Source organism: Octopus sinensis, linkage group LG7 (assembly GCF_006345805.1).
Source record: "Octopus sinensis linkage group LG7, ASM634580v1, whole genome shotgun sequence".
NCBI lineage: Eukaryota > Metazoa > Mollusca > Cephalopoda > Octopoda > Octopodidae > Octopus > Octopus sinensis.
Window position 1 is genome coordinate 66,806,760 of NC_043003.1, and position 26,448 is coordinate 66,833,207.

Genomic DNA, 26,448 nt, shown 5'->3' on the forward strand with positions numbered 1-26,448 from the left:
ACTCTTTACATGAACACCACCCTGTACTTAACTCCATGTCCCCCTACATGGCCTTGCTATTTGCTTTTGAGCCAAATTAACTAACTAACTAACTAACTAACTAACTATTGTAATCACGTTTGTTGGTTCCTCACCAGGGAAACGTTGTTGTGTTGCATTTGTTAAATAATTGTAAACCGTAACCCTCCCCCTTTTGGAGAAGGGGCTTTGGTTATTGTTTCAAAATTGAATTGTGTCCCTGTTTGGGGAAATTGACAATATTTTCACCGTCTTTACGGAAGCATTTTTGTTAAAATGCCTTTGGGAGGATTTTTTTCCTGGACGCTCCTGGGGGCAATGGGAAAACTTTTGTCAACAAATTAATATTGGCTGAGATTATGCGAACACAAGGCATTGCCTTAGCTGTGGCATCATCTGGAATTGCGGCTACTTTGTTGCCAGGCGGCAGGACAGCTCACTCCACTTTCAAGCTTCCGCTTCACTTAGCGAAGACTGACACACCAACTTGCAACATCAGTAACAGCTCCGATCAAGCAGAAGTCTTCAGACGATGCAAGCTTATCGTTTGGGATGAATGCACGATGGCCCACTGACGTGCTCTTGAGGCACTAGATAGATCTCTCAGAGACATCAAACACTCTTCAGCTCCCATGGGAGGCATAGCACTTCTTCTTTCAGGGGACTTCCGACAAACACTTCCCGTTATTCCCAAAGGGACTAGAGCTGATGCAGTAAGTGCGTGTCTTAAGTCATCCACATTGTGGCCACTGGTGAAGACTCTCAAACTTCACACCAATATGCATGCTCATATGCGACGTAATATCACATCAGCAACATTTTCTCACACCCTCCCTGCACTTGGCGAAGGCAAAATACCAGGGGATGAAAATGGTAATATTGCCATCGATTCCATTTGTACCATTGTTAAAACGCCTTCTGATCTCAGAGATGCAGTGTTCCCAGATCTACAAGCTAATTATCAGAATATGGATTGGATTGGCCAAAGGGCTATTCTGGCCCCGAGGAATAAAACTGTTCACCATATTAATGATGAAATGCTAAAACTCATTCCTGGGGAAGGCTATGTATATAAGTCTATCGATACAACTCCTGACCCAGAGGACGTCATCAACTATCAAATAGAGGTACTCAATTCCTTTGAGCACCCCGGACTACCACCACACATTCTCAAACTTAAAGTTGGTGCCCCTATAATGCTCATTAGAAATTTGGTTCCCCCCAAACAATGCAATGGCACACGTTTGATCGTTAAGTCCTTATCTCCCACCGTAAACTTATATCAATATTTGCCTGAATAATCATCATAATTCAGTGCAATCATTAACAGTACTTTCAAGCAATTCAGCCCCGAGCATCGCCGGGAAATTCTGCTAGTATATATATATATATGAGTACAGGACACCACAAATAAACGTAGAACACAACGAGAAACGAAAACATAAACACAACCAAGGAATATATACATATATATATATATATATATATATATATATATATAATATATATATATATATATATAATATATATATATATATATATATATATATATATATATATATATATATATATATATATATATATATATATTATATATATATATATATATATATATATATATATATATATATATATATATATATATATAATATATATATATATATATATATATAAATATCTGGAGGCGCAATGGCCTAGTGGTCAGGGCAGCGGACTTTCGGTTATAGGATCGCGGTTTCGATTCTCAGACCGAGCGTTGTGAGTGTTTATTGAGCGAAAACATCTAAAATCCACGAGGCTCCGGCAGTACTCTTTCTCCGCAACTTTCTCTCACTCTTTCTTCCGTTGGCCTGCTCGCTTAGCCAGCGGGGTGGCGTCATTTGAAGGCTAGAACAGTACGAAGCGCATTGTGACCAGTGATGTGTAGCAAGATCTGATAGCCTGGTAGGTCACGGTGATACACACACACACACATTACATGCTCCTTTCAGTTTCCGTCTTCCAAATCCACTTCTAATCCTTTTGTCATCACCCCCACGACCACCACCACCATCTCGTGTCCGAAATGCGACTTTGTGGGACTGAACCCAGAACTATTTCGAATTTATGTTTTAATAAAGCTGCTTTAATTCTTGGTAGCGGAATACAAAGTGACGGAACTCTTACAGCGTTGGCGAAAAGGCCTTAATTGTGGTATCTGTTTTGTTCGTCATGGTTTAAGCGTTCAAATCAGACTGCTACTCTTGATCTGATATTAGAGTACCAACCAGGGACTGACATCGATTTTTTGTTCGTTCTTCCTTCCTTCTTTCCTTCCTTCCTTTCTGTCTCTCTTTCTTTCCATCTTCCTTTATTTCCTTTCTTCTTCCTCTTTTTTAGTTTCTTTCATTTCTTTTCTTTCAATCTTGTGTTTTTTCTTTCTCTTCTCACCTCTTTTACTTCTCTCTTTCTGACTCTCTTTTCATTTCTTTCTTTCTTTCTTTCTTTCTTTCTTTCTTTCTTTCTTTCTTTCGTCTGTGCCTTTCTTTACACTCCTTTTGCTCTCTACCTTTCTTTTGTTTCCTTTCCTTTTCTTTCTTCCTGTCTTTCTACAACTACTACTACTACTACTACTACTACTACTACTACTACTACTACTACTACTGCTGCTGCTGCTGCTGCTGCTGCTGCTGCTACTGCTACTGCTACTGCTGCTGCCACCACTACCACCACCACTTTTGCGGCTGCTTCCAATGCACATTTTGTAGCAGTAGTAGTAGTAGTAGCAGCAGTATTATCATTAGTAGTAGTTGTGTTACTGGTGGTAGTGGTGGTGGTGGCGTCTCAGCTGGTGTTTCAATGCAGATTAAAAGGCTTGTAAAATAATATACCATTATTGTAGGATTGCTGAGTCTTTGCAGAACGTCTCAATGTTCCCAAGTGTCCCCTCTCTCTTGGACGGCATTACAGCAATGAGGTTGGAAATGGAGGCTGGATGCAAGATATATCAGACATGTTGTTATCGCTGTTATCCAGCCTCATCTACGCCACATGCAACCAATGATCCCATTCTACATCTTCACTTCCCTTTTATCACGCCTTACTCCTCCACCACCACCACATCCATCATTATTAAAAATATCGTCTGCGCAACCACCAATCCCACCACCACCAACAACGCTACCATCACTATCAATGCCACCACTCTTGGCATCAACACTACTGTCGCCATACTAATGCCATGACCATCGCATCGAAACCCACCATCACCACTACTAACGATCCCTTCAACGGACACCACCTTGTGTAGTCATCCTCTCTTTACTTTCGTTATCATCATCATCACTACCCACCACCACCACCACCATCACCACCGTCATCACCATCACCATCACTCCCACCATCAATTCCATCCCCACCGTCACTACCACCACCATCACAATCACCTCAACAACCACCACCACCACCACCATCATCACTACCACCGCCACCATTATCACCACTAGCATCACCATCACCACCCTCACCACAGCCATCATCACCATTATCATCATCACCACCACCATCACCACAAACACCATCATTACCACAACCACCATCACCGTCACCACAACCACCATCATCACCACCACCACGACCACCACCATTTTGATTTTCAAATATTATCACAGTGCAAGGTAGCAGTCTGGCAGAAACGTTAGCACGCCGGACAAACTACTTAGCGACATTTCGTCTGCCTTTACGTTCTGAGTTCAAATTCCACCAAGGTTAACTTTACCTTTCGTCCTTTCGAGATCGATAAAATAAGCACCAGTTGGACACTGGAGTCGATGTTATCGACAAACGTCCGCCCTCAGGTACAACAGAAACAGGTAGAAAGAGTAAGAGAAAGTTGTGGTGAAAGAGTACAGCATGGTTCACCCCCACCCCGCAGCCGGAGCCTTATGGAGCTTTAGATATTTTCGCTCAATAAACACTCACAACACCCGGTCTGGTGTCGCACAATCGGAAATTTCCAGGAAATATCAGCCCTCGGAATTTTCCAGGACGTCTAACCCTCGGAACTTTCCAGGAAGAGCTCGGAATTTTCCAGGAAGTCTCATCCTCGGAACTTTCCGGGACATTTTAAATCCTGGTACTTATTCCATTAGTCTCTGCTGTTGAACTGCTAATTTACAGGGACGTAAACACACTAACACTGGTTGTCAAACCGTAGTGGGGGACAAACACACACACACACATGCCAGGCTTCTTTTCAGTTTCCGTCTACCCAATCCACTCACAAGGCTTTGGTCGGCCCGATGCTATATTAGAAGACACTTGCCCAAGGTGCCACGCAGTGGGACAGGATTCGAAACCATGTGTTGAGAAAGCAAGTTTCTTACCACACAGTCACGCCTGCACCTGTGAAAGACACATATAATTGTATTCAGGCATGAATTGGATTTTCAAACATTGAATAATATTTAATATTTCATATTTTCAACAATCAGCGTCGTACCGTTTGAGATCTGTTGTTCTCAGCGAATACAACTCGACTGACATCTATTATAACCTTGCAGAAGACGATAAGAATTATAATAACAACGAAGAATATAAAGAAAATTCGTCACACCAACAAACGAAGAAAAGACACGTGTCTGACATATCATTCAAATTAACTGAACTGTAACGTTGCTACGAATCTCCTGTTCAACACAGCAAAAACACAGTGTTAGCCAAGTGAAGCGTTATTAGTTAAAGACACCGCCAGACGTGGTCTGTTTGGTTTTGAAGCGCAAGACAAGTATTAATGAAGAGTAACTTGGAAATAATCAATGGCCCACAACTATACAAGAGACTGATTCAAGTAGAAACTACAAATAGATTTACAAAGACACATTATTGCAACAAAAGAAATTATACTTTTAATGCCGGCTGATATATTTAATTGAAGGTATGAATGCATATGTGCGTACGTACGTATGTATATACTTACATACATACATACATACATACATACATATATACTCACATACATACATACACACATACATATATACATAAATTTATATATATATATATATATTATATATATGTATGTATATATATATACATACATACATACATATATGTATGTATATGTATATATATATATATATATATATATATAGAGAGAGAGAGGAGAGAGAGAGAGAGAGAGAAATATATATATTCATGTATATATGTATATGTATTTTTATTCATTTGTAGACGTATAGATGTATGTATATATACGTACGTATATATATATATATAGAAAGAGAGAGAGAGAGATAATATATATATATAGATGTATGTATGTTTTGTATAAAACTATATATATATATGTGTGTGGGGGGTGTATATACAGTTTTATAGAAAACTTATATCTGTCTATACACACACACACACATACATACACACACACACATACACACATGTAAATATTCAGACTGGGGGAGAGGGGAAGGGGGGAAGAGAGGGGAAGAGCGTGGGGCCGAGGGAGGAGACATGTTTTATGTGTTTGTATTTGTAAGCTCACCAATGAATTTTTTTTTTTAAATTGCAAAGTAAGTAAAATAACAAATATCTGAAAACAAATGTATTATATATGATGAAATCAAATGAAATTCCAAAGTAAACTTGTATTCCATTGATAGCTGGATAAATCTATAACAATCCAGGCACTTACCAACTTATAAGCAGTTTCTCTAGTCACTGCACTTCTTCATATTGTTGTTGAATTGATTGATACGTTGGGGAATTTTCAGTCTTGCTTAGGTTCTCTATCGAGAAAGCCTTCTAAAGACCCGGCTTGAAACTTTTCCCTTAGAACCTTCTTCTTCTTCTTCTTCTTCTTCTTCTTCTTCTTCTTCTTCTTCTTCTTCTTCTTCTTCTTCTTCTTCTTCTTCCTCTTCTTCTTCTTCTTCTTCTTCTTCTTCTTCTTCTTCTTCTTCTTCTTCTCTTCTTCTTCTTCTTCTTCTTCTTCTTCTTCTTCTTCTTCTTTTAAAATTGATATCTCATAACTCACCCTCCTCTCGATTCCTGTTTTCCATGTTTTAATCACTAAATGCTTGATTGCCTGAATATGCTCTGCTGAAATTAGAATGCTTCTAATATGCTCATTTATGTTATCGAATACGGTAAATTATTGAATTAATTGAGTTTTCTGATAAAAAGAAAAGGAAAAGAACATAGCATTTGCGAAAGAAATAGTCAGCCCCTCTAACACGTTTATTTTTCTGGTATCCTTCCACACTTAGTATAAAGTTTAGCTGTAATGTACTTCAATAAAGTATTGTCTGCTATTAACACTCATGGCATAGTTGAAAGCAGGAGCATCAGAAAATAAGAAGCCACGGAATTCGGTGGGAGGATGGCGCATTATTTGCAGTTTGGAGTTCTGACAGTGGGTGAGTGCAGCACAAAAATGAAAGAGATCAGTGAAACAGCAACAGTCCAGTGCAGGTGTGCCTTCTCATTGGAAGAACTCAAAGAATTAAAACTGTAGAGAACACTCATCCATCCATCCATCCATCTATCCATCCATCCATCCATCCATCCATGCATACATACATACATACATACATACTTACATACATACACACATGCACACATAGACACATATACACACATACATACATATACCGCACCTACCTAAAACGTAAACAAGGCGATCCAAAATACCTTTGAATGTCGCATCATATCCCTTTGGCAACATCGTTTAACCACCAAGCGTCGAAGTTCATCCCTTGACTAAGTTTGCGTACATAAAACTGATAACATAATAAGACTTGGAAGGCAGCACCTTAAGCAACACTCCTTTGATAACCTAGAGTACATGCCTAAAGAAGTCGCATGACTTTACCGCAACATATCATCAGATGGAAGGATGAGCCTATATGAGCAGAAGACTATGCATGGATATGTTAGTAGAAAGCTCCGAGATGTTAGTAACATTGATCATCAAAGCAGTTTATAATGGACGAATAGCCGGATTACTACCGCCATCTTTGAAGGGTATGCGTTTGCAATCCAGGAATAGGAAATATCACCCAAGTACCTGATGCACAAAAGGAATAGAGTGCGGGAAAAGCCGTAAAATGTGACAACCGATGCAGACTTTGTGGAGTTCATCCCACTGTTTCTATCTTACATCACATCGTTTACATGAAAACGCATTCTATACGAAACGCAGCAACTTCCAGGGCTGGCCCTGATTTCTATTGAAAATCCGTTGCGATAAACTTAAAAGTGAGAATATCGCATAACTAACAAAAAAAGTAAGGTACAGTATTCTTTTCTACTCTAGGCACAAAGCCCGTAATTTTTGGGGAGTGGGGTGGGGCAGTCGATTACATCGACCCCAGTACGCAACTGGTACTTAATCTACCGACCCCGAAAGGATGAAAGGCAAAGTCGACCTCGGCGGAATTTGAACTCAGAACATAAAGACAGACTGCCAAGATTCTGCCAGCTAAGATTCTGCCTTTGAAATATATATTATCACCTCCCTAAACAACAGTACATTTTCAAATTTATTTAGCATTTGTGTATCGTATGATTTCACCCTAATGTTATTATCTAGGTTACGAGAACGATAGTGAGACAATTGTCTTATGTAATGTATTATGTGTTGCGAATGAGCACTCAAAGAAGCATATATTGTCTCTTGTAGCTACAACATAAGAAGTGGTGGGCGAATGTACTTCAGCAATTCCCATATCGATTAAATCTTCTTGAGATGTCATCATAAATGGTATAAGCAGCTGATACAAAATGTCAGTATGCAGCACTAACTTAGTATGCAGTACAACATCATTGTGAAAGCAATATGTAAAGACATATGTAGGAAAGATTCCACAGGGAGAAATACAAAACAAGTTTTCTGTCGTTGTCTGTATTTATAACATTCAACATGAGAAATTGCTGGGGTAGTCTAATTAAAATTTCTGTCAAAGGTGTATGCAACAAGCATGAACAGAAAGAAAAAAAGTCATGTAGACGTGTAGAATTCATCTTCTTAGCAGATGTCACCATTTTATTTATAAATCCGCCAAAAACATCTATTGACAACTGTTTCAACATATATAATTGCGATTCCCAGACTATTAATTTTCATACACACCTGTATTACGTGGTGCACAGGATTACATTGCAGTATACTTAAGTAATAACCTCGAAAAAAGCTGGAAGTTTCAGGCAAAGACGAGATCATGAAATAAACGAATTGTTCTCCCAGGAAACACACCAGTCATTAGCATAGCCACGTTTGAATCTGTGGAAACGTTTTATGAATAGATATGCAAGACATCGTTTTGATTTTAGCTTTTCACCGTGCATATATGATTTATTATCGGTTGGCAGATATCAGCCCGGATCAGCAAGCAATTATTTTCGTTGAAATTATAAACTAGATTGCTTGCCCTTGTTAGAGTCATCAGGCTGGGGTACCTCTTTCTGACGAAACAACGATATTCAAACACAGGGAGTTCCAGAGTCCCTTGCGATAGTGACCCGATAGTGTTATGAACGCACATTTGTTGTAAAGAAGTTGTACTGTAACAAAGCCCAACAGCTATTAGCATATTCATGTTCGAATCCATCAGAGCATTTTAAGACTAAACTCACTGTTCACCGAGCATATCACGATTTACCATCTTACACATTTTTCAAATTCACTCTCTTAGTAGAAAAGCGAAAGTATGGTAGAATTTTGTAGGATTCTGAATGCAACACTATGCTGTTGTAATCTATACTTTTATTCTTAGAACCCATCACCATTTTTCACAGAATTAATCTTAATTCTTCTGTTAGTATGCATATTAGAGATTTTGCAGCTCACCTAAGAAATACTTGCGTGTGCGCATGAATGTGTGTGAATGTAGTGTGTGAGTGTATGTAAGTGTGTTTGCGCATGTGTATAAGGTTTAGCTACGGATTCAATAAATATTAAAACAAATCCCTGTTTGGAATAATAATATTTTGAAATATAAGATAATTTTAAGGCGAAAAGGTACCCGAAAATCAATATTTCTATACGTTAACATAAAGGTAAGTACTTTTATCTGGATGCCAATCCGTGTTTCAATGATATCTCGTGCAATATAAATGTTTATCAGCAGAAAGACAAAGAGCGATATTCTATCACGCTGTCCAAGAGGAAAGGCAGAGAGGTACGAATGCAGCCGAATTATTGACAAAAGTTCATAGTTTTTCTCTCTGTAGAATACCTTAGAGGATCCATTGAGCCTCCAATATAAATTTTAAGCATTGCATATAAAATGCATCAAAACACACCAGTGTTTCCACAAGTATAACATGTATATGTTTTATATTAAATGTTTTAGCAGGTGCTAAATGAATATGAAAATGTACTGTTGTTTAGGGAGGTGTTAATATATATTTCAAAGGCAGAACCTTAGCTGGTAGAATCTTGGCACGCCGGGCAAAATACTTAATGGCATTTCTCCCGTCTCCATGCTCTGAGCTCAAATTCCGCCGAGGTTGATTTTGCCTTTTGTCCTTTCTGGGTCGATAAAATAAATACAAAATCCTGGAGTCGATGCAAATGATTAGCACCCAGTCGCGAAAATGCTGGTCTTGTAGCAAAATTTGAAAGTAGTATAGAGAAAGCTGAGACGAATGGACAAGTGAAAACAAAATGCTATATATATTCATATATATTCTCTAGTGAGAAATATACCGAGAAATGCATAACCAGTAATACATATATTCAGAATATCTTGAAAAATAATAACCACATAGACGAAATACCTGTTTCTTTACTACCCACAAGGGGCTAAACACAAAGAGGACAAACAAGGACAGACAAACGGATTAAGCCGATTACATCGACCCCAGTGCGTAACTGGTACTGAATTTATCGACCCCGAAAGGATGAAAGGCAAAGTCGACCTTGGCGGAATTTGAACTCAGAACGTAACAGCAGACGAAATACGGCTACTCATTTTGCCCGGCGTGCTAACGTTTCTGCCAGCTCGCCGCCTTGAGTGAGAAAAATATTGGCTTCAAAGCTGAATGCCAGAAACACAATTTCGGCAATAAACTTGCGCGCAATCGCAGTAGTTCGTTATGACTCTGGAATCCTGACGTGGACAGAATAGGAGTTAAAAGAAATGGACAGGAAGTCAAGAAGGCTCCTAACGTTGCATGGAACCTATCATCCACGTGCAGGCACTGATGACCTAAACATGAAGAAATCAAATGGAAGAAGGGGACTGATAAGTGTGGAAGACTGCGTGCGTATCGAACTCGAGAGCTTAATGAGATACTTAGCCCAGAGTAAAAAAACCTTGCTAGTGGCAGTTAGGAACAAGGGAGTATTGAGAGCAGAGGGAAAAGGAAGAAGTAGAAAAAGGAATTGAAGAAGAATTTCTCAAGAAGGGACTACACATTCAATTCCATGAAGCCACAACAGAAGTTGCAGGAAAAAATAGGTGGGATTGGCTAATGAAAGGAACATTAAAATAAGACATGAGACCACTATACTGGCAGCGTAGGACTAAGCTTTGACCACGAACTGGAGGGTCAACCTGAGAAATGAGCAAGTGTCTCCGCTCTCTCACTCAATAATAATAATGATGATGATGATGATGATGATGATGATGATGATGATGATGATGATAATAACAATAATAATAATAATGATAATAATAATAATAATTATAATAATAATAATAATAATTATAATATTAATAATAATAACTTTTTAGCAGAAGAAAGTATGTCGATTGGAGGACGGACGTGACAGCATACGGAAGAAGTTTAGAGACTGTAGAAATTAGGAGGGGCATCATCCAAGGGGCCTACCTGTCCCCACTGATCTTTGTGATGTGCTTGATACTACTGACTGATTCTGAGGAAAGCAAAAGCTGGGTATGTATTCAAAACCCGCCAACAAAAAGTCAACCATTTGTTATTCATAGATGACCTCAAAAATCATAGTAAAGATAAAACCCAAGTCTATCCCCTCGTTGAGACAGTGTATACCTTCAGTGCTGATATCAGTAGACGAACTAAACAGCTTAGACAGAAAGACAAGGAAGTTGCTAACTATATATGGGACACTCCACCCAAAAATTGACACAGACAGAGTATATGTACCAAGAAAAAGAGGAGGAAGAGGACTTATTGGATGCGAACACAGCATTAGAGCAGAAGAAAACAACATAGTATGGCATGTGAAAATACCACAGAACCGTTATTATTAGAAGAAGATCAGACTTATGTAGGATGAAAGATTGCAAAGATAAAGCACTGTACAAGCAATTGAAATCGAATGAAACAGAAAATAGGTGGGTAAAGAAAGAATGCATGGACAATTTCATAGGGATGTTGAAGATAAGACCGACAAAGAAAAAAGATGGCTGTGGATAACTAAAAGTGATTGAAAACCGGAAACGAAGGCTCTAATATGTGCTGCCCAAAACAAGGGCCAACAACAGACTTTATAATACACAAAACAGACAACTCATCAGAAAGTGAAAAGTTCAGAATCTGTAGACAAAATGGTGAAACCGTATGGCATATTACCAGCCAATGTACGCCACTAGCCCAGAAGGAATATAAGAGACGCCACGACAATATAGCCAGGCTTGTCCATTGGACACTTTGCAACAAGTATGGACTTGACATAGCAAAAAATTGGTACGACCACAAACCCGAAGGCATCGACGAAAATAAAAATGCAAAGATCCTATGGGATTTTATGATTCAGTGCGACCATGAGATAGAAAATAGGAAGCCAGACATAGTCTTAATTGAGAAAGAACACAAACCATGCTGGATCATAGATATAGCATGCCCAGCTGACAACCAGTTATGCGATATGAAACAAAGAAAAGTTGAGCGATATAAGAGGTTAGCTTGGGAAGTTAAGCAGTTGTGGTGGGTGAAAAAGTTAGCCCTGGAAAACACTGAGCAAAAATCCTGAGAAGCACGTGGAACAAATAGGGACTGCAAAAAGAGTGGAGCACTGGCAGAAAACAGCACTGCTTGGAACCGTTCGAATACTCCGGAAGGTGCTCGAAAATTAAGATATGTTAACTTAGTTCACTTGTAGTGAACAGCTGACACCAGAGTACATCTCCAGCATTAGAAGCTGTGCAAAGGCAATAATAATAATAATAATAATATTAATAATAATAATAATAATAATAATGATAATAATAATAATAATAATAATAACAATAATAATAATAATAATAATAATAATAATAATAATAATAAAATAATAATAATTATTATTATTATGATCATTATTATTATTATTATTATTATTATTTTTATTATTATTATTATTATTATTATTATTATTATTATTATTATTATTATTATTATTATTATTTTATATCATACATGTACGTGCGTAATGAGAATAGGTGAGGCCGAAAGCAACAACTCGGCATCAGAATAACGAGAGTCTCTTTGTGGTTTATATCACAGCTAGCTAACCAGACAGCTGAAATATAAATAAGAGGCGACTTCACTGAAGATCTGTACACCAAAAGATGATAGATGTTCCTTTACACACACACACACACACACACACACACACACACACACACACGAACTAAATCTAATACTGGCCGAGCCTCTTAAAACAAGGTTTGTTAAAAGAGTGATGTTGCTTTTAAAACTAGCGTTTCTATTAAAGAAAGTGAAGCTCAAAAGAACATCTGGGATTAGAAATAAATTTTCTGAGAAATGCCGCTCTGAAAACCAAATTATTCATCCTATGATGTACAAGTTAATCAAAATAAAATTTACTTTTGACAGGATACAAGTCTTCAAGTTTGTAAGCAACTTGTCAGAAAGGAAAGATGTAAACCGTTCAAAAGGGCTCGACATCTTATTTCTACATATTTAGTAAACTCATGGGGATCGGAAGGGAAATGTCGAATATGAAGTACTGTACGAGCTGGTGTATAAGGTGTATCCATGTTTTACAAGTATATTTTGTGGAAAAACAAATTTAGTATGTTTCACCATAGGCGCAGGCTGTGTAGTAATAAGCGAGTTGGCAGAAATGTTAGCACGCCGGGCGAAATGCTTAGCGGTATTTCGTCTGCCGTTACGTTCTGAGTTCAATTTCTGCCGAGGTCGACTTTGCTTGTCATCCTTTCGGGGTCGATAAATTAAGTACCAGTTACGCACTGGAGTTGATATAATCGACTTAATCCGTTTGTCCCCTCTGTATGTAGCCTCTTGTGGGTAGTAAAGAATTAGGTATTTCGTCTGCCGTTACGTTCTGAGTTCAAATTCCGCCGAGGTCGACTTTGCCTTTTATCCTTTCTGGGTCGATAAATTAAGTACCAGTTACACACTGGAGTCGATATAATCGACTTAATCCGTTTGTCTGTCCTTGTTTGTCCCCTCTGTGTTTAGCCCCTTTTGGGTAGTAAAGAAATAGGTATTTCGTTTGCCGTTACGTTCTGAGTTCAAACTCCGCCGAAGTCGACTTTGCCTTTCATCCTTTCGAGATCGATAAATTAAGTACCAGTTACGCACTTGGGTCGATATAATCGACTTAATCCGTTTGTCTGTCCTTGTTTGTGCTCTTTGTGTATAGCCGCTTGTGAGTAGTAAAGAAATAAGAAGCTTTCTTCCCAGCGGCATGGTTCCGGGTTCAGTCCCACTGCGTGACACCTTGATTAAGTGTCTTCTACTATAGCCCAAGATCGACCAAAGCCTTATGAGTGAATGAAGTAGATGGATGGAAACTGAACGAAGACTGTCTTGTATGTGTATATGCACTCGTGTGTATTTGCGCGCATGTGTGCACGCGCGAGTTCTGTGTTTGTCGCCTAGCACCGCTTGACAACCGGTGTTAGTTTGTTTACGTCGCCGTATTCTAGGGTTCGACAAAAGAACTGGAAAAAATAAGTACCAGGCTTTAAAATGTGTCCTGATGTCGAATTGTTCGACTAAAACCCTTTCAGACTGTATCCCGCATGGCCACAATCTAGTGACTGAAGCGAGTAAAAGATATTTTGCAGTGGTTTGACTGGATAAAATGTATAATTCCGTTCATGTACATACATTATTGCGACAGCAGTCTGGAATAAAGCATAAAGGCATAAATTTATCCTAAACATACTACATTATCGGACACCTGTATCTCTTTCTGGTCAACTGCATAATTAATTATATGTTGGTCAAGTGAATTGTCATACTTGAAGCAAAATACGTATTTCTTGTGGTTCTGTTTAATGTAACTGTTATTGGTCGCCAAGGCAGCGCACGACTTTCGTTGTTATTCACTCATTGCAAATAACTGGCAGGCAGACGAATGTTTGTTAATATATCAGTCATCTTTCTAGAAGAACTTTCGTCTAGATCAATGGTTCTGAACCATATTTTGCCAGGGTCCCCTCTGATTTTGTTTCTATTCCGATGGACCTCAAAGCCATTAGATGTTTAAAAAATCCTACAAAGACACAAAGATATACATAGATACAGACAGACACACGCGCGCACATCCACACGCTCACACACATACACACAAACACACACAAACATACATGAGGGGCTTCAACACAATTTCTGTCGACGAAATTCACTCATAAAGTATTGGTTGACCCAAGGCTATTGTGGATGAAACTTACCCAATGTGCCTCGCAGTGGGACTGAACTCGCAAACACATGATTGCAAATGAGTTTTTTAACCACACTGTCATACCATTTATATATTTGTTTCGTAAGTGTTTTGACGTAATTCCTTCTCTAGAAATAGATATTATTGTTTTTCTAGACGGTCATTGTGCCATTAGAATCACACGCACTATTACAGTGTACTTCGTTTCAACAGTGGTAATTCTCTTCTGTAATTCACTTTCTAATTAATGAGCTACTTAATTAATTAATTACTTAAGCTCATTTGTTACACAACACCTCTTTCTGCAACTGAGCCTTTTATGCTTTATATCAAAACTACAGGACACATGTTTGGCAAAAAATTTAGTCTTAAACCGCATTTTGAAACTGAAGCAATAGCAACAGGAAAATTATTTTCACCATTTAAAAATACACATAAATATATATATCTGTAGAGGCACATGACCTTGTTGTGATGATGGTGTTGAAGATGATGACGGTGGTGTTGGTGATAACGACCGACGGCAACATGATACGATGATTTCAGTTGCTGCTAGCTGAAGTACAGATAAAATATGGTTATTATGTATTAGTCGAAGTGGTGTCCTCATCTTGACTGTTGCTTTTGCTACATCTTCCAGTGTCCTGCGATTCACCTTAGTGCCTTACCTTGGGATTGAACTCAAAACTTATAAGTAACAGCACTGCATTAACCAGGGACTTTAGCCAATACATTATGGCCGTAGGCAGTGTCAAAGTGAATTGTTAAGCTTTATAAACCTGCATTGATGTCTTATGTCGGTTCCTTACCGATTGGATAATGCAGAACTGTAATATGGTTATTGTTGATGAATATGTTTATTTTTTATCTCTTTGAGGTGAGAAAGCTTCTATAAATTATTGGATGGGTCACCTCTACATATCGACCAACTACCTGCCTGTGTCATTTAGGATTAACGGGATCAGAGCTGACCTCGAGTCATCATTTAAGAGCATGTAACCGCAATCGATTGCTTTCTTGCTAGAAAACCCAAACATCAATCAACTACTACATGTTAACTATTGCTGCTGCTGCCGCTACTACTACTACTACTACTACTACTACTACTACTACTGCTACTACTACTACTACTACCATTGCTGCTGCTGTTGCTGCACTTCACACTTCCTTTATCACTAGAAACATGAATCATATTACAACCACCATTGTGGTAATATTCATAATCATACTTACCCTCAGCCTTACCCTCGTTATCTTCGTCATCCTTCTCCTCCTTCTCCTCCTCCTCCTCCTCCTCCACCTCATCATCACTCTTGCAGACGTCGTCGTTGTCGCCGTCGACATCATCATCATCATCATCATACTTGTAGTCATCTTCTTCATGATAATCATAATCTTCTTCTTCTTTCTCTTCTTCTCTTCTTCTTCTTCTTTCTCTTCTTTTCATTCTCCTTCTTCTCTTTGTTCTTCTTCCTCCACCTCACCACTCCCATTCTCCTCCTCCTCCTCATCGTCATCATCATCATCCTTATCATCATAATCGTAGTCATCTTCTTCATGATAATCATAATCATCTTCTTCTTCTTTCTCTTCTTCTTCTTCTTTCTCTTCTTCTTCTTCTTCTCTTTCTTCTTCTTCCTCCACCTCACCACCCCATCCTCCACCACCACCACCACCACCACCACCACCACCACCACCACCCACCTCAGCATCATTATCGTTGCTATTGCGGTGCAGATTTCCAACAGTTATGCGCTAAAATCACTTAGATTTCCTGCCCCCGCTCCGCCCACGCCCACACCCCCACATACACCAAACACTATATATGAAATAGATAGATAGGTGAATGTTTTATCAAATTTATCGCTATGGTTTATTGATGATAATACACGACGCTTCTCATAATGTTATATTGATATATTCCGAAATTTCCTTTGATAATTGACGAACCATTATGGCCGCCATTGTTACATTCATACTGACAGCGTTTATATCAACCATTGATGGCGACGAAATACAATCGGTTGATTCGTGGATTGATGGTAATTAGAAAGGCAAACATCGGTTTTAATACAGTAATCATGATGCCGGTTTAGTGCGGTTTATGACAATCATGTGATCTCATAAGCTAGTTATGAAAATGTGAGATGATAAAATAAAGGCATGATTTTAAAGGTTATGCAAAGAGTGGCATGTACACGCATGCGCACATGCACACATGCGCACTTGCGCACGCGTACGCATACACAGATATTCTCTCTCTCTCTCTCTCTCTCACGCGCGCGCACACACACATACACATGCACACACACACACAAATACATTCACACACATACACGCATGCACAAGCATATATCCAGGTCGGATGAAACGTGTTAAGAATGAATACACGCATCGTCAGAGGCGTGCGTCGGTATGCGGGTGCACTACTACTACTACTACTACTACTACTACTACTACTACCGTCTCCAACACCAGTCACAACCACCACTACTACTACTACTACCGCCACAAACACTACCAACAATAACACAACTACAACCTCCATGACCACTACTACTACTACTACTACTACTACTACTACTACTACTACTCTTATCACCCTACTACTACAACCACCACCACTACTACAAACAATGGTACGAATACGCACACGCATTCTCACACATACACACACGTCCAAGTCTATTGGAACGCTTTAAATATCAATTCCTCGCAACATTATATGCGTGTGTGTGTGTGTGTGTACGTGCGTGTGAGTAAGCATGCGTACACACACACACACACACATACACACACGCACAGGCACACACGCACAGGCACACACCGATTCTCTTTCATGTCAGATCTCAGCACGTATGATTATGTTCACTTTGACGATTCTATCCGTGCAACACATATTGTTGACAATTACTGAAGCACATGGCAATGACGGGGATATTTACGTGGACGCTCGATCTGCTAAAAAGAACAACCACATCTCCCTCAAGACATAACCATCTACCATTTAAAAAGATGACACTTACCCAATGTGCCTCGATATTGTTACATTCGATATTGCAATATCAGCTGAACCATGTGTAAAAATATAGGAATGGCACAGATAGAATTGGTTTAATCAGCATCAACAATATTCGAGTGTATGAGACATTTTCCCGCAGCCGCTTTGGTGCCGCCAATGTGGAGTCGCTGATTCAATGCAGACTTATTTGTGTGTGTATATGTATGTGTGTGTAAGTGCGTATACGATACACTTTTCAAGAGTTAACATCCAGCCTGAGTAATTGTCTAATCTTTATTTATGTCCTTCATTTGTTTCAGTCATTGAAGTACGGCCATGCTGGGGCACCGCCTTCAAGAATTTTAGTTGAACAAATCGACCCCGACCCCGCTACTTACTTTTGATTTTCTTTAATGCCCAGCACTTATTCCATCAGTCTCATTGCCCCGTCCCACCATTAAATTACAGTGACATACACAAACCAACACCGGTTTCCAGGCGGTGATGGGGGGGGGGGCAAACACAGACACCAGGACTCTCTTTCCCATACACTCACACATAATTTTCAGTTGCAGTTTTTGTCTATCAGTTCCACTCACAAGGCTTTGGTCGACCCGGGGCTTCAATGAAAGACATCTGTCCAAGGTGCCACGCAGTAGGATTGAACCCAGAACCATGTGGTTAGGAAGCAAGATTCTCACCACATAAAAGAACCTGTGTCTAATATCTGTCTCCATTAAGTGTTTTCTATCGTACTCTTTCCAATACTGTTGTTTTAGAACCGTATAACAAGTTACTTGGCCGTAAAGAGTTATTTCTCATTTCGACCCATTATTCCAATTTATTTTTTATTTAATTCTTGGGATTAGTCACTCAACATTAGAAGGAATTTTAAGGCGGCGACCTGGCAGAAACGTTAGCACGCCGGGCGAAATGCTTAGCGGTATTTCGTCTGCCGCTATGTTCTGAGTTCAAATTCCGCCGAAGTCAACTTTACCTTACATCTTTTCGGGGTCAATTAAATAAGTACCAGTTACGCACTGGGGTCGATATAATCGACTAAATCCGTTTGTCTGTACTTGTTTGTTCTCTCTGTGTTTAGCCCCTTGTGGATAGTCAAGATATAGGTATTTCGTCTGTTTTTACGTTCTGAGATCAAATTCCGCCGAAGTTGACTTCGCCGGTAATCCTTTCGGGGTCGATAAATTAAGTACCAGTTGCGTACTGGGGTCGATCTAATCGACTGACCCCTTCCCTCATAATTTCAGGCTTTGTGCCTAAAGTAGAAACGAATATTAGAAGGAATTTACATTGTTTTTTTCCCTTTTTTGTTGCATTATTCTTTGTTTCTTAAAGGCAGTTTAAAAAAAAAATCAAAAAAAAACTGTGAACTTAAAATTATCGAAACACACGTAGGAGGGTCAAGTATATCTGTTGGGACTTAAATGAAACATGAGATCAGTACAGGGGCAACTGTACCAGCTATAGAAGAGCTATATAGGTAAAAATTGTTTGCCAACATAACAAGACAGCCATGGTTTAGGACGAATATTGCTGTAATTTAGCCCCATGAGACATCGTCTCCAGCTGGCTATACGACATGATCTGTATCCTTATATTTTTGAACAAGGGAATCTAGCACCCCAACTCAGTTCAAAACAATATCTGTGTATCGCTATTTCCGGGTTATTTCCCTTCATCAGCGCAGAATAATTGTTTTGTGCAGAGGAATTTTTACTCCAAAGTACTGTTGCTGAATATCCCTCGTTGTCAGATTTAAAAATAGTAATTTTCAACGAGTTATATAAGCCTAGCTTCTTACTGTAATACATACAAGAAAAATTTGAACGGGGTTTGTGGTTAGAAGCATGCTTCCTAACTACCTGGTTCAAGGGGTAACCCACCGTGATGGGCAAGTGTGTTCTGGTATAGCCCTGGGCCAATCAAAACCTTGTGAGTGGATATGGTAGGCAGAAACTGAAAGAAGACCGTCGTTTGTGCATGTGTGAATGTATGTGTTTGTGTGTGTGTGTGTGTGTGTGTGTGTGTGTGTGTTTGTGCATATGTTTGTCCTCTAGCACTGCTTGACGGCCAGTGTTGGCTTGTTTACGCCTCTGTAACTTAATGGTTCTGCAAAAGAAACCAACAGTATAAGTGTCTGGTTTTATAAAACAAACAAAAGAATCTCCCAGAGTGGATTTGTTCGACTAAAACCCATCAGGGCGGTGCCGTAGCATGGGCGCAGTAAAATGATAGAAACAAGTAACAGAATAGATGAAAGAACTAACCATTTCCGCAAAATTTTCAGTTTACCCTCTGGCAGAATCACACACTCGCATTATTAATTTCTTTCAGTGTATTCTTGAGACACCGGATTCCTTAGAGTCAGAGAGTCACACCCTGTATATTGGGCAGTTTGCATTTTAGAAAAGCGTAAAAGAAAACAAGGAAAACGAAACATCAAAGACTTTCTTTTTAACGTTTCTTCATAGTAGGTGGTGTTGTTAGTGTATTATGATAGCGAGATGTTGGTTGAGCGTGGAGAAAAATAAACAAACAAATACACAGAAGTAGATGAGAGGAGAGAAAGTGAGAGAGAGAGAGAGAAGGAGAGAGTGAGAGGCTGAAAGGACGGTTATATACTTATATATGCGTGTACTTATGCATGTGTGTTAGTATATATATATATTTAGTATATATATACATGTATACATTATATATATATACATACACACACACACACACACACACATATATATATATATATATATATATATATATATATATATATACTAAAAATATATACATATATACATGTATATGCGAGTACTTATGCATGCGTGTGTGTTAGTATATATATACATACAAACATCCACACACACACTTTTGTGTGCATATGTCTATGTGTAAGCATACATGTACATATTACATAAGTATATATGTGTGTGTGTATATATGTCTCAGTGTGTGCATGTGTGCGTGCGTGTGGGCGTGTATGTCTTAGTGTGTGTGTATGTCTTAGTGTGTGTGAGTATGCATACATGTACATATTACATAAGTATATATATATGTATTTGTGTGTTTTTGTTTCAGTGTGTGTATATATGTCTTAGTTTGTGTGTCTGTGTACGTGCATGTATTTCGTACACACACACACACACATACACACATACACACACACACACGTTTAAAGTGAGATTAAGTGTGGAAGAGATATACAGAGATATCGATATATAAATACGCAGTTAACTTCAGAAGCTAAGACAATCTTTATTTTTCTTCAATTCGAAAACGTATACGTCACTTCTCAAAAATAACTATATAAATGAAAATAAAATAAATAAATATATAACTTACACTGAAAAAAAAAAACACGGTAAAAGAAAAGAAGAATACGAAAGCTTTCAAAAAATCGGGCAATCGTGTTTGATCAAGTTTATTTGTATTTGAATTTTGTTCAAATTATTATCTTTTTCTTTAATTTCTTTCATTCAATATATATTTTCCCAGCCTTACTTAACTTCTTTAAGGAATGGCAACATGTAACTTAAAACGCTTCAAAAGAATTCTGGATTATATCAGGATTGAAAACGTGCACTTATATCAAGGTGTATCAATTTTCAAGAACTCTATAGATGCTCGAATGTTTCAGTGGAGAGAGAGAGAGAGAGAGAGAGAGTTCGGGGGAAGAGCCTTTGGGAACTGGGAAAATGAATATTTTTTGACGAAGAACAGGTTTATTACGCTCTTAAAGCCCGGCTTCTACATCTGTTTACTATCAGTGTGGGTGTGAAAAAACATCTTACTACAATCTTTGTGTATATACTAGAGGTCTCCTTTGAAATTTTCCTTACAGAGTGATCTAAATATATATTATATATATGTATATATATATATATATATATATATATATAATATATATATATATATATATATATATATATATATGTATGTACATATATATGTATATATATATGTACATATATATATATGTGTGTATACATATATATACATGTATATATATACGTACATATACACAAATATATAAACGTATATATATACATATATATATATATGTATATATATGTATATATATATATATATATATATTATATAATATATATATTATATATATATATATACAGAGAGAGAGAGAGAGAGAGAGAGAGAGAGAGAGAGAGATGGATGGATGGATGGATGGATAGGGAGAAAAACAGATAACAGGCAAATAGAGAGAGAGAGAGGAAGAGAGAAACAGAGAGAGGGATGCTGGTATTTGGAAATGGCGGTCGAAAACCATCATCAGAGAAATGGTTATATTAAATTCCAAAATATAAATCTATACCGTGGAGTGGGGGCTAAATGGGGATAGGGAGTGAACAGCAGAAAAAATAAGGAGCATCAAAAATCACGCAAAGCCACCACAACCATAATGATGATGATGATGATGATGATGATGATGATGATGATGATGATGAAAGCAACAACCACAATCAAAATAAAACGAAATAACTGGAAATTTAATCTAAAAAAATCCCTATACACACACACACGTACATATATATATATACATGGTCTATTTTGCATTAATGCAGAATAGACCATGGCGTCTGTATAGTTGCCTTAATTCAATCAATTAGCCATAATGATGTTGTTGTGGAACCTACTGCAGTTTATTATAAATAATTTAGGGTCTACATTCGGTAATAACGATGAACTCAAAAGGAAGCCTCTTTTTCTAATTTGGACCAGTTTTGATCCGATTCAGTTTCTATCTATACAGATGCGAGCATATATATATATATATATATATATATATATATATACATATAATCTGAAAGTTCAGAAAAATTGTAATAATACGTATTACATTTTCTGTATTACAATTTTTCTGAATTTTCAGATTTTCCTATATGCTAGGCTACTGGTTTAAAATTGATGTTAATTAAATTTATATTAAATTTATCACCCTCATTATTTAAATTTTATATATATATATATAATTATAAATATATATATATATATATAATATATATATATATATATATCTATATATATATATATTTCTTTTTGGGGTTTGGTTGCAAGAATCTTTATGTGAGTTCATGTGTTGAAGCATATTCTGTTGTGTCTGGGGAGAGTCCTTCTCTTTTAGTGGCTTATAATTTAACACACTCACCGGTAAACTTTCCACTTATTTTCGTTGCGTCTTGCAACCTTTTCAACAGTCACAACTATTGGCGTAGGAGGGGCTGTGTGGTAAGTAACATGCTTACCAGCCACATTGTTCCGTGTACAGTCCCACTGCGTGGCACCTTGGACAAATGTCTTCTTCTATAGCCTCGAAACTGCCAAAGCCTTGTGAGTGGATTTGGTAGACGGAAACTGAAAGAAACCCGTCGTATATATATATATTGATAAATAATACTTGGAAGTGGATGTGTGGCGTTCGATCATATAATAACAAAATAATAAAGAAAACATATGCATATATACATACATATATGTACGTACCTACACCAAAAAAAAAACGTCGAACACAATGAGAAAACATAAAAACAAAACCATGGAAACGAACATTTTTTAAACAACGGAAAAACAAGTACAAGACATACAACACAAGGAATATTCCCTTTCTTCAGCCGCCTCTGCTTCGTCTACTCCGTGTTTCGAAGGTAAAGGAGAGACACGACTCCGTTGAAACAGTCCTTCCCGCAAAGCAAATTAAATACAATTTGGGACCTTGTCAATAAACACACCCATCTGCTGTTTGAGAGTAACCCACAAATCTTATGCATGCGTGTGGACATGTTTGTGTGTGTTTGTCCCCACAACATCACTTGACAACTGATTCTGGTGTGTTTACTTCCCCGTAACTTAGCGGTTCGGCGAAAGGGACCGATAGAATAAGTGCTAGGCTGACAAAGAATAAGTCCTGGGGTTGATTTCCTCGACTAAAGGCAGTGCTCCAGCATGGCTGCAGTCAAATGACTGAAACAACTAAAGGAATAAAAGAATATATATATATATGTATGTGTGTGTGTGTGTGTAATTAGAAAATATCTATAGAAGATGAAAACAGTAATAAAAATTGAAAGAAATTTTTATCGCCACTTAAACATCGCTATTCCGAAGGAACCGATGTTACTGCAGTTTTTAACCCCAGGAGGATCCCTCCTCCTGCTGGCTATTCGATGCAAATTCCACCCGATATATATTGCAAGCAGGGGATCTAACCCATACCGTCTTCTTGCCACGACCGCCAACTGTACGGGTTCGAGCTCTATATTTAACGTGCACAGTATTAAAATGAGAGGCTACTAATAGTTTATTGCTATCGAGACACGTGGTTAGGCAGATTCAGAGCCTGAAAATGCTTCACAACGCAAGGCACGTTATAAACGTCCGCCTAAGTGTCTCAATGGCAAGAAACTCGTAGTAGCACTTATCTTAATAGTGAACACATTAACTAATATTTATTTCTCAATGTATGCAGTACTTCTTTTGTCGATTCTACCTTAACGGTATACACATAATAAAAATCCAACAATGAGGACGAGTGTTCAACACCGTATTGGTGGATAAAGATTCTTTATTTCCGTATTAAGACTACCATTGATTTCATGTTAAGTAAATATCTTAACAATTTTTTCTAACCGGTCACATACAGGAATACGGTGTTCGTCTTAAAAAGATCTAGCTTAAGTCGTTTTATTGAGACAGAAAATACACACACACACACACGTACACACACACACACACACACACATACATACACACACTCTCACACACACACGCGCATACACATGAAATTATAGGTGCCAGATTGTTGGGTAGTCAGCTTGTTGTCGTTGTTGTGGTTGTTTAGCCTGTGTCACCTCTGAATGAGGACATTATCAAATAAATTACACACACAACCGTATATTTTCCCTCACATGTAAGGAAAACATTGCGTAACATGATCTTCAAGGCGGTAGAATGAGATTAGCGGGCCGGGTTCCTGTTATTTTAAGCACACAGAGTAGTGGTCCTCAACTGAAGTCCGTAATGATCCTTGAGGGTCCAATTAAGACACCCGTTGTTAACTTTATGTGCAATGAACTAGTTATAATTCTGCTTTATACAAAACATTTGAACTCCTTGTATATCAGCATGGTCGCATCTCTGAGCTGAAACGAGAGAGAGAAAAAAAATCTCCTTATAATATTTAATTATGAAAAAATATGATTTTAAAAACAGTGAATAGCTGTGAGGACCCATCTGAGCAGAATAGTAATCAATGGGGTTCACAGGTAAAATTGATTGAGAGCCGTTGAGATCAGAGTGATCACATAGAACGATTTTGTTGATTTATTTGATAACTGAGGTTTGTATATTGGTAATCATAAAATTTGAAAGGTTCATAGATTGATCGTGTGGTAGGTAGGTGATTGTGATGTTATGGAGTCTTAGTAGGTTTATGGGTTGATAATTGAATAAGTAGTTTGACAATTTTGTATCATTTGTATCACTTGTATTTACATGACTATGTGCTGTTGTTATACAACGCTAGTCACAATACGCTTCCAGTTCTTTCTTGAGTGCACCATCCTAACCATCTTAGATATTTTTTATCGCTTATCTATAATTTGAATTACCTATGTATCGGGCAAACACTTTTTTTAATGCTTAAGGCCACTATGGACCTTAATGCGACCCTCAGATAGGTCGCTAGAGTAGAAGATCGATAGATTGTATCATATGAATGTAAATAGGCAGGCTGTTAGATAAATAGAAAGATAAATAGATCGGTGAATTGGTTTGCACATTGGTTTGTAGGGTGCTTAAGGTAGACTGTTAGTTTGGTAAGTTTGTAGATATATTTGTTGGCAAATATGTTGCTTAGTAGCTATTTGAATAAGTAGATAATTTTGTAGGTTGGTAAGTATGTATGTAGGTACATTGGTAGTAAGAAAAAATGGTGTGCGTGAGAGTGAGTGTGTGTGTGAGTATGAAATACCCTTTGAAATACAGGTACAACAGAAACAGGAAGAAACAGTGAGAGAAAGTTGTAATGAAAGAATACAGCAGGGGTCACCATCAACCCCTGCCGGAGCCTCGTGGAGCTTTAAGGTGTTTTCGCTCAATAAACATTCAAAACGCCCGGTCTGGGAATCGAAACCGTGATCCTACGACCGCGAGTCCGCTGCTCTAACCACTGGACCATTGTTCTCTAGAAAATAAAAGACGAAGATTGGTGAAGGAGCAACAAGCAGGTGTATTAGTTTAACGCTCTGGAAGAATAATAAAATCTTTAACGTTTCAAGCCTACGCGCTTCGACAGAAATGATTGTGACGAAAGAAAAAACGGAAAGAGAACGGAAAATATATATACTTGGTAAACATATAGCTTGTTCAGTATTTTGTAATCGTGTAGGGAGGTAGACAGATAAATAGGTAAAGAGTAAAAACCCACTTTGGTCAGAAAGGTGTGGTCCTTACGACTGCACCTAGAAGGTTCCTCTCCTAGGCTCAAATCAGAATAAGGTTGTTTATGGAAGACCAGTAGTTACCTATGCATACAAGCCTCCTCTCTCCACGCCATCGATGTTATTCAAGAGAAAAGCAAAACCCAATATAGCTTGGCACCAGTGACGTCGCAACCCATTTCTACAGCTGAGTGTACTGGAGCAACGCGAAATAAAGTGTTTTGCTCAAAAATCACAAAACCCCGCTCAGGGAATCGAACTCACAGTCTCATAATTGTGAGCGCAACGTTCCCACCACTGAGTCATGGACCTTCACAGATAATTAGATATATATCTTGTAGATTAAGTTGATAGGAAAACAT

The 26,448-nt window shown here is 38.1% G+C and overlaps 1 long non-coding RNA gene across 1 annotated transcript; it reads right to left on the minus strand.

Moving 5' to 3' along the window:
• Window positions 1-3,851: 3,851 nt before the first annotated feature.
• Window positions 3,852-25,772, minus strand: LOC118764268. The gene is made up of 4 exons (XR_005000068.1): window positions 25,759-25,772; window positions 24,875-24,878; window positions 13,706-13,711; window positions 3,852-3,973 (listed from the first exon to the last, which is right to left on the minus strand). It is a non-coding gene; the product is annotated as an uncharacterized LOC118764268 (long non-coding RNA).
• Between the last annotated feature and the right edge of the window lie 676 nt (window positions 25,773-26,448).